The sequence below is a fragment of the Equus asinus genome, chromosome 4 (assembly GCF_041296235.1).
Source record: "Equus asinus isolate D_3611 breed Donkey chromosome 4, EquAss-T2T_v2, whole genome shotgun sequence".
NCBI classification, from domain to species: Eukaryota; Metazoa; Chordata; class Mammalia; order Perissodactyla; family Equidae; genus Equus; species Equus asinus.
The window spans coordinates 96854322-96864771 of NC_091793.1; positions in this window are offsets into that span (position 1 = coordinate 96854322).

A 10450-nucleotide genomic window follows, 5' to 3' on the forward strand; every position below is an offset into this window, starting at 1 on the left:
CACTTTTTATAATTGAGAAAATTGAAGACTGATTAAAATAGGATAAGTGAGAGAATGTAATCTACAGCTTAACACAATGTGTTTCATTTAAAATATTTTGTAGTGTATTTGTTAGTTTTAGGAGAAAAAACATAAATAATGAAAATCTTGTTATGTTTTCAGTTTAGCCTTAAGTCATTCAGCAAGCATAACACCTACAGTAAGAGAGTCAAAATTACAACACACATTTCTTCAAACATTTGCCCAGCTTTCTGTAAAGAAAAATAAATTGCCCAAGAGAATGGTTGAAAAGTTAAAGATATAGGAAATATCAAAAGGATGCATATTTGTTGAGTTCTTTTTGCCTTAATAAAGAAATTTAGTACTGAACATATACACTTCTATCAGCATTTACTCTCCTAAAATTCCAAGAATGGAAAAAATACCTGTGAGACTAATATTCCAGTATTCCCATGCCAGGTAAGACTATCATAAAAAAGAACAAAAACAGAATCCTAGACTAATGAATGTCTCTTTATACGATCATGTGTCCCTTAACAACGGGGTTATGTTCTGAAAGAAGCATCACTAGGTGACTTCATCACTGTGTGAACATCACAGAGTGTACTGAAGGTGAACAAAATTTGCCACCCCAAAATGTGTCTCTTTTACACAAGGATTATTTTTGGCTGATCATTTTTAAGAAACAAAAGACTCAGAGATTTTCTTGGTACCTCCCCTCTTAACTGACTAAAAGAATCCAGATAAAAATACCCGTCTCAAGAATTGAGCTATCACCTTGACATAACATGAACTAGGTGGTAACCAGGGAGAATCCTAGAAAAGACTTTTTATTGGGCTCCTATTTGTTCTTCTGTTTCTGTGTGACCAAACACTTGTTTTCTAAACATTTTCTCCTTTTCACCAACCCATGAATTGCATTCCTTTTCTTTGAAGTCCCTGACTATCTCCATTCCCAACATCTTATTTTGTCTTTAGCTGAGGGTGGTATTTAGGGTGAGGGCTTTGGCCATTTTGGCAAGTTACTTTGTTTTCCTGGATTTCTCTCACATATATATGTTATTAAACTTTGTTTCTTTTTCTCCTATTAATCTGTCTCATGTCAATTTAATTCTTAGACCAGCAAAAAGAACCCAGAAGAGTAGAGAAAAATTTCTTTCTCTCCCTACAGTACTTAGACAAGCTATTACACACCTAGGCTATATGGTACTAATCTCATGGGACCACCATCGTATATGTGATCTGTTGTTGACTGCAACGTTGTTTGCAGCACCTAACTATATATGTGAAGACCATGAAGAAGTCCGTGCTATGATGAACATAGATTCAAATATTCCTCCACCTAAGAAAATCATTTGCATTCTACGCCTGTGTCATCAAGTTTTGGTTGCTTCTTTCCTTTCTTGACCTAATACGATGTGAGCCTGAGATAATATGTCCATTGTTACATAATATGTGCTTTTATGACTTAGAAACTTATAGGTAGGCAATATAGATAAGAGCTTGTTATTTCATTTTTTCCCCCTGGATTAAATAGTTTTGCTTAGCCAGGAGTATATTTGGAAATTTCTCATTAATGAGGACTGAATTCTCCCTAGCCTTAAGACAGAGAACACAAGAATTTTTTACTTTCTTCATATTCTCACACTAATCAATTTGAACTTTTCTCTGCTTTACTTTTGTTTCAGAGTAACCATGGTATATGTAGGCTAAAGTTGGGAATGTCCTTAGCTCTGTAAAGAAAAGATCTAGAATCAGAAGGAAGCAATAGCGTCAGACCAGTGGAAGATTGTGGATCTGCCAGGTAAAATAAAAAGTTCTACTTTTTCTCTGCCCTAGCCCCATTCCTAGTCCTTATGTAGAGTCTTATATGCAAATCTAGTTATCTCTAGGGACTGAGTATCTTTTGCTCAGGCTCAAGGATGGCTGTGGATTTCTTCCTTTGGAGTCTTACTATGTATTCAACTCAGATGCTTGTAGAGTTCAGTGGGAGGATCTTACTGTTCCAGCATATGCTGAGATAATCTCCAAATTCATTAATCCACTCTGTCTTCATGGGTGGTTAAAATAGAGTATTCTTGATATTGAGACTATTAGTGTAAAAGCTCTTTGATTGTCTTGCAGTGGTCAAAAAGAAAACCTGAAAAAAAATGACACTGCTGTTCACTTCCTATATTTACTGGCCCAAGGCCCTGCTAGCTTGTGGTTCTGGAAATACGAAAAACAGTGGCTGTGTTGGAACACTACAATCCCGGATCCCTGACCCTAACTGGGTCTCTGTAATTACTTGTCTCAGAGATGATATCCAAGAGCAATGCCAGGTCTGAGGCAGTGTCCCAGGACAGTTAAGGGGCACCAGCAATCACAGCTGCAACTTCCCGACTTGGCAAGAGACTGGCTGCTTCTGATCCTCTGCGTCTTGTTGGTATTCATGAATCCACTTACTTTCTAAGAATGAGTATAAAATAACCATTTCATTGTCCCCATTGCCTTTCTTAATATTTGTATAACAAACCTTTGGATTTTTACGCCTTTCTATATAAATAAAACTACCATGATAAACAGAATTTAGGCACAATTATATTTTTAAAAATTATAAACCCAGCCCCAAGCAGTATGTTGAGCATTTCATAAACACCATGTAATTAAATTTTCCTTGAAACCAGTGACATATCAAAGGTCAAGTGGGGAAAGGATGGTGGACAATAGTTGTTCATTCAGCCAGAAACGAGTATTTTTTTTAAGTATTCTCTGACATTTTTTAGAACTTATAGCATATGGTGAAGATAAAAACCAGACTAGCACTAAGTCAATTATATTGCTTTTGAATTCCTTTCACAATAAACCCCTTTATTGCCTGCACTCAGAGTCATCCACGTCTACCTTCTCAATGTGTTCTCATATGGCAAAGAGAAGAAACTCTTGGGTCTCTTCCTCTTCTTGTAAGGGCACTAATCCCATCATGGGGGGGTCCATCCTCATGAGCTCATCTAAACCTAATTACCTTCCAGAGACCTCACATCCTAATATTATCAGATTGGGGCGTAGGGCTTTAACATGTGAATTTGGGCAGACACAAAAATTTAGTCCATAACACACACCCACTTGGTACATTTTTGCCTGACATCTGAGCTATGTACTATTCTCACTCCCTTTTACAAAACTGGACATGGAGACAGAGAGAGGTTAAGAAATTTAACAAAGACTATATTCTTGATATCAAACATATGACAAAGAAAGGTATTGTATAAGATGACGTGATGATAACAAAGGCAGCTCACCAGAAATTCTGTAAGTTTAACACATTATGCTGACTCTGCATCAAATATACTTCTATTTATTCTATCTAACAATCACAATAAATAGCATGCAAAAAATCAGGACGTAAATCTTATATAGTGTGAGGTTCAAAATGGATCTAGCATTTTATAAAATTATTTTATCTTAGTACAGACTTTTCCTCAAAATTTAGATTTTTAAGAGCAACTGCATTCAGAGAAAAATAATTGAAGTTTAGTGATAATTTGGTCAATGTATAGATTAAAGTCTGTCTTGAAACAGATCAGATGCAAGATTGAAAGAATATTTAAACTGCATGAAGACATATGTGCTAGTCAAACCCAAGAGATAAAATATTTACAACAAAACAGTGACATATTTTGTCAACTCAATAAAAGAGGCCTTGTAGGATGTCTTCTACTCAATTCAGTATTAGCTTTGTCATCATTTCTTCTAACATTTGAAGTGATGAAATTGCATTATTTTAAATTCTATTGTAATTCAAATTGTTGATCTTAATTCAAATTAAGTTGCTGTTATTGCTCTCCTCCTCCTCTCTCATTTTTCCTCTCCTCCTCCTCTTACTTCTTCTCATATAATGAAGAAATGTGATACAAACTTCTAGATATATTCCCTACAAAAATAAGAAAAAAATCAAGGTTATTACTATTTCTGTCCTCAGTGGTTTGTCTCAATGCATGAAGAATTGACACAGAAATAAGAGGAGGACCTACTGGAAATTTAGAAACAAAATGATCGCTATTTGCAGATCATGTGTTTATATACCTTCAGAACCCAAGATATTTGCTATGAAATGCAAAACTAATGAACATTTGCTAAGTGATCTGGGATAGCAGTGGCTTTCCAGGCAGAAGTAATCACATAGGCAAAGGAACAGAGATTGTGTGTGATTTTGGAGAGTCTGTGTAGTTTGGCAAGGCTATAGCAAAGGGCATATGAATGAATATGATGAAGACACAAAGATGGAAACATTGTCAGGGCATATGTGTAGGGCTTTTCATACCACAGTAAGTAATTTGAATGTTCTTGCAGAGTAGTGGCTTGACCACAATTCCATCTTAGAGGTTTCCTGTTTTAAGCAACGCAGGGGCTGGCCCTTTGGCCAAGTAGTTAAGCTCACGTTCTCTGCTTTGGTGGCCCAAGGTTTGCAGGTTCAGATCCTGGGCAAGGACCTACACACTGTTCATCAAGCCATGCTGTGATGGCGTCCCACATAGAAGAAATAGAACAACTTACAACTAGGATATACAATTATGTACTAAGGCTTTGAGGAGGAAAAGAACAAAGAAAAGAAAAGAGGAAGATTAGCAGCAGACGTTAGCTCAGGGTCAATCTCTCCTCGCCAAACAAAGAAACAAACAAAAAACCTTTCCTCAACAAAGTGAATAAAATAAAGTTATAATTAAAATTAAAAAAAAGCAATACACAGTAGAAGTTAAATGGCCCTGGTTAAACAAAGGGCAGAAACACATTTAGAAAACTGGCACCAAAAATTAGCTATAAAAAACTAGAAATTAAAATAGAAACAAATATAACATTAATGTTAGTGACAGAAATTTTAAAATAGTTACAAATAAATTTAATAAGACACAGTACCCTTATAAACAAAACTATAAATCTCACTGAATAATATAAACATTTTATAAACAATTGAAAGGACCATGTACTTATGAGAAACAATATGAAAATATTAGTGCTTATAAATTAAAAAATATATTTTATGTAAATGCAATTGGATAACCAACAGTAGTTTTTAAGTAGAATACAACATTTGAGAATTATCAAAAAAATTTTTTTAAAAAGAGGAATGGGATAACAGAACAAGAATAATCAAATCTGTATTTTATTGGCATAGGCATATGTGGCAGAGAGTTCTGGTTGTCCACACAAATCCACTCTTTCCTTCCTCCATGGTAATAAACTTACAGCTGGGCACATGGCTTCCTAGCCAAACTTCATTTCACAGCCTCTCTTACAGTTCAATTTAGCTATGTGGCTGTTACTAAATTCTCACCAATGAGATATTAGCAGAATTCATAGTGTTCCACTTCTTTGTAAGGTACATAATATAATAAGGTGTGCTTTCCCATACTCAGAACCCTTGCCTTCATCTAGAACCTGGGCAGGGTAGTAATCTGTTTTATGTGTGGACAAAGGAGTGATGTGATCCTGCATGACTTTATATAAGGACCATCTCCCATACTGAACCAGATTACTTATATTGGAATTATCATGTGGGAGAAAAATAAACTTTATTTTTTGGGTTTTTTTGCTACAATTCTTTTGGGTATATTGTTTTGGCAGCCTAGCTTTACCTTAACCAGACAAATTCTTTAGTGAAAAGAACCCAGAGATTCCAGCAACATATTCCTGTCTTAGCTCAGGCTACTATCACAAAATACTATAGACTTGGTGGCATAAATAACAGAAATTTATTTCTTACAGTTCTAGAGGCTGGAAAGTCCAAGATCAAGGTGCCAGCAGATTCATTTCCCAGTGAGAACCTGCTTACTGGCTGGTAGACAGCCACCTTCTCACTGTATGTTTAAATGGGCTTTCTTCCATATGAGAGTGGAGAGCAGGAGAGATGACTCTCTTCCTCTTCTTTCTTTTCTTTAATTGAGGTAAAGTCATTATATAATATTATAATTTGACATCTGTATACACTACTAAGTAATCACCACTAAAAGTCTAATTACCATCTATCACCATAGAATTGACTTCCTTCATTCATTTCACCACCCCTCAACCTCTTTTCCCTCTGGTAACCACCAACAAAAAACAAAGAACTCAATTAAAAAATAAGCAAAGGACCTGAATAGACACTTTTCCAAAGAACACATGCAGATGGCTAATGGGCACATGAAAAGATGTTCAGCATCACTAATTATGAGGGAAATTCAAATCAAACCACAATGAGATATCACCTCACATCTGCTAAAATGTCTATTATCAAAAAGACAAAAATAACAAGTATTGAAAAGGATATGGAGAATGCAAAGCGGGTCACAGCCACAGCATGGCTGACGAGTGGTGTAAATCCACGCCTGGGATCCAAACCTGCGAACCCAGGCCTCTGTGGAGAGTACACCAAACTTGACCACTATGTTGTGGTGCTGGCCTCTACGTCCTCGGTTAAATTTATTCCTAGGTATTTTATTCTTTTTGATGCAATTGTAAATGGGTTTTTTCCTTAATTTCTATTTCTGATAGTTCATTATCAATTTATAGAAATGCCACAGATTAGTGTATATTGATTTTGTATCCTGTTACTTTACCAAATTCATTTATTCCAATAGTTTTTTGGTGGAGTCTTTTGGGTTTTCTATACATAATATGTCATCTGCAAAAAGTGACAGTTTTACTTCTTCCTTTCTGATTTGGATGCCTTTTATTTCTTTTTCTTGCCTAATTGCTGTGGCTAGGACTTCCAATACTATGTTGAAAATAAGTGACAAGAGTGGGCATCTTTGTCTTATTCTTGATCTTAGAGGAAAAGCTTTCAGATTTCACCTTTGAGTATGATATTAGCTGTAGGTTTGTCATATGTGGACTTTATTATGTTTGGTTATGTTCCCTCTATACCAATTTTTTTCTGAGAGTTTTTGTCATAAATGGATATTGCATTTTGTCAAATGCTTTTTCTGCATCTATTGAGATGATCATATGATTCCTATCTTTCATTCTGTTAATATGGCATGATTTTCAGATATTGAACCACCCTTGCATTCCTGGAATATGCCCCACTTGATAATGGTGTGTGGTTTTTTAAATGTATTGTTAAATTTGATTTGTTAATATTTTGTGAGGATTTTTGCACATATGGTCATGAATGATATTGGCCTGTAATTTTCTTTTTTTGTGGTATCTGTGACTGGTTTTGATATCAGAGTAATGCTGGCCTTGTAAAATGAGCTTGGATGCATTCCTTGCTCTTCAATTTTTTGGAAGAGTTTGAGAAGGATCAGTGTTAAATCTCTGAATGTTTGGTAGCATTCACCAGTGAAACCGTCTGATCCTGGACTTTTGTTTGTTGAGAGGTTTTTTATTACTGACTCAATATTTTACTAGTAATTGGTCTATTCAGATTTTCTAGTTCTTCATGATTCAGTCTAGAAAGATTGTATGTTTCTAGGAATCTATCCATTTTTCCAGGTTGTCCAATTTGTTGGCTTATAGTTGTTTGTAGTAGTCTCTTATGATTCTTTGCATTCCTGTGGAATCAGTTGTAACTTCTCTTTTATTTCTGATTTTGTTTACTAGAGCCCTCTCTCTTTTTTTCTTGGTTACTCTAGCTAAGGTTTGTTAACTTCATTTATTTTTTCTAAGAACCAGCTCTTAGTTTCATCGATCTTTTCTATCATCTTCTTAGTCTCTGTTTTGTTATTTCCACTCTGTTCTTTAAATTTCCTTCCTTCTACTGACTTTGGATATGTTTGTTCTTTTTTTTAAAGTTAGATTGTTTATTTGAGATTTTTCTTGTTTCTTAAGGTAGGCTTGTATTGTTATGAACTTCCCTTTAAGAACCACTTTTGCTGCATCCCAAAGATTTTAGTATGTAGTATTTCTGTTTTCATTTGACTCTAGGTATTTTTTTAATTTATTTTTTTGTTGCGGTAATATAGGTTTATAACATCATATAAATTTCAGGTGTACATCATTATATTTTGACTTCTGTATAGACTACATCAAGTTCACTACCAAAAGTTTAGTTGCCATCAGTCTCCATACAAATGTGCCCCTTTACTTCTATGTATTTTTTAATTTCTTCTGTGATTTCTTCAATGACCCATTCATTGTTCAGTAGCATGCTGTTTAATCTCCCTGTTTTTTATGGTTTTCCCAGTTTTCCTCTTGTTATTGATTTCTAGTTTCATACCATTGTGGTTAGAGAAGACGCTTGATATGATTTCATTTCTTCTTGAATTTATTGAGACATTTTCTTGACCTAACATGATCTATCCTGAAGAATGCATCATTTGCACTTGAGAAAAATGTGTATTCTGTTGCTTTTGGATGAAATGTTCTGTATATATCTGTTAAGTTCAACTGGTCTAATGTGTCATGTAAGGGTAATGCTTCCTTATTAGATTTCTGTCTGGATGGTCTATCCATTGATGTAAGTTGGGTGCTAAAGTCCCCTACTATTATTGTATTGCTGTTAATGTCTCCCATTAATCCCATTAATATTTGCTTTACTTGGTGCTCCTATGTTGGGTACATATATATTTATAAACATTATGTCTTCTTGCTAGATTGACCCTTTTATCATTATGTAATGGCCTTCTTTGTCTTTTACTACAGTCTTTGTCTTAAAGTCTATTTTTTTTATTATGAGTATAGTTGTACCAGCTTTCTTTTCACTTCTGTTTGCATGGAATATCTTTCTCCATCTCTTCACTTTCAGTCTGTGTATATCCTTACTTCTGAAGTGACTCTTTTGTAGGCAGTATATAGATGGTCTTCCTATTCTTACAAGGGCACTAATCTTATAATGAGTGTCCCACCTTCATGACCTAATCTTACCCTAATTATCACCCAAAGGCCCCACCTCCAAATATCATCATTTTGGGAGTTAGGGATTCTAAATATAGATTTTGAGGGACATAAACATCTAGTGGATAACAATTTCTGAGGTTTAAATATAAAAAATAGTTTGTGTTCAATGGGGAGGAAAAAAGATGATTTAATCAACAAATGATATCTGGCATAAAAGGCTATCCAATTGGGACAAAATTGCTATGGAGCACTAATTTATACCTAAAATTGAAAATCAAGACAATAAAAATCATAGATGATCTCAAAGAAAAATGGAGTTTAGGGAGAAACTTTTAACCAAGAAAATAAATATTTTAAAATTTATATTTGATCAGATTCAATAATAGCCAAGATAATTTTGAAGATCATCAAAGTAGACAAATGTAAATATATTATAAAGATAAGGTAGTAAAAATAATGTAGTAAGACACTGGGGTATTGACATTAGGATAGAAATGTGAGATAATGAAACGAAACAGAGCACTTTACAACAAAATTCCTTGAAACTATTGTCAGTACTTGCTTTCATTCTGTTTGTTTTATTCTTTCATAAAACCCCAGTATAGTTTTGTATTGGCAACACTCCACCAAAAATACATTGATAAGGCAAACTTTAGTCTTTATCATACTACATTGAGAACATAGCCTAAATCCAATAATTTTTCATCAGTTTCTGCCTTCACTCTGAAATATCATAGCCTGCATTCCCCAGTACTTTGCAAATATTTTGTTGTGTATTTCATCTCGGGTTTTGGAGAGAGGGATGGAGGATTAAAGCATGGAAGGAGGGAAAGTCAATACAAAGAGATTTTATTTAATTGGTTATTGCTACAGACGGGGTGGCTTGATCATACAGTATGATTGGAAAAGCCAAGGAAATACATCTCAGAACATCCCACTGAGGGAATTCTGCCCCTAAGTCAAAAGTTTACTCCAGAGGGGATGAATTTCCCTCTATGTAATAGGTGCACATGTGTGAGCAACAAGTGAGTTTTCACAATACGTCTTACCATAGAATCAACAGAGAAGACTACATTGGGAAGGGGAAACATATGGTGCAAGCCTGAGGTAACATGCTAATAGGCAGCACCTATATGAAGTTAGTTGGCTGAAACCCTGTAAAAACTAAATTGATTTTTACAGAGGTAGCTGGGATAAGAGGGCAATGAGGTTGAGAAAATCTGAAATGATATATAAGAAGTATCTGGTACAGTCTGCTCATGAACTCCATGAAGTCCAATCCATCACTGTCCCCTTAAAAGTTGTGGCCAATTGTAATATTTTAAAAGAATTTAAGGAAAAATAGTTTGGAAACAAATTACAGTTTCTGCTTCTGTACCTTGTGCTCTTCTTCCTCGGACCCATGCTAGATTTTGTTCACCTTTGGCCTACCTTTAGGTAATTTTCTTGCCTGGTTGGATGATCCAATCTAGGTTATATCCACCATGGTATGAATCTTTGGTTATTATTATTTTCTCAGGTCAGGTTTTCTTCCATTACCCATTCAGTGTTATTCCTGGGAACAAAATCACCAAGAGATGCCCCAGTGCATCCCTGAGTTCTGGACATACTTCTCTATTCCCCATTGTATAGAAGCAACCTTAGATTTTCA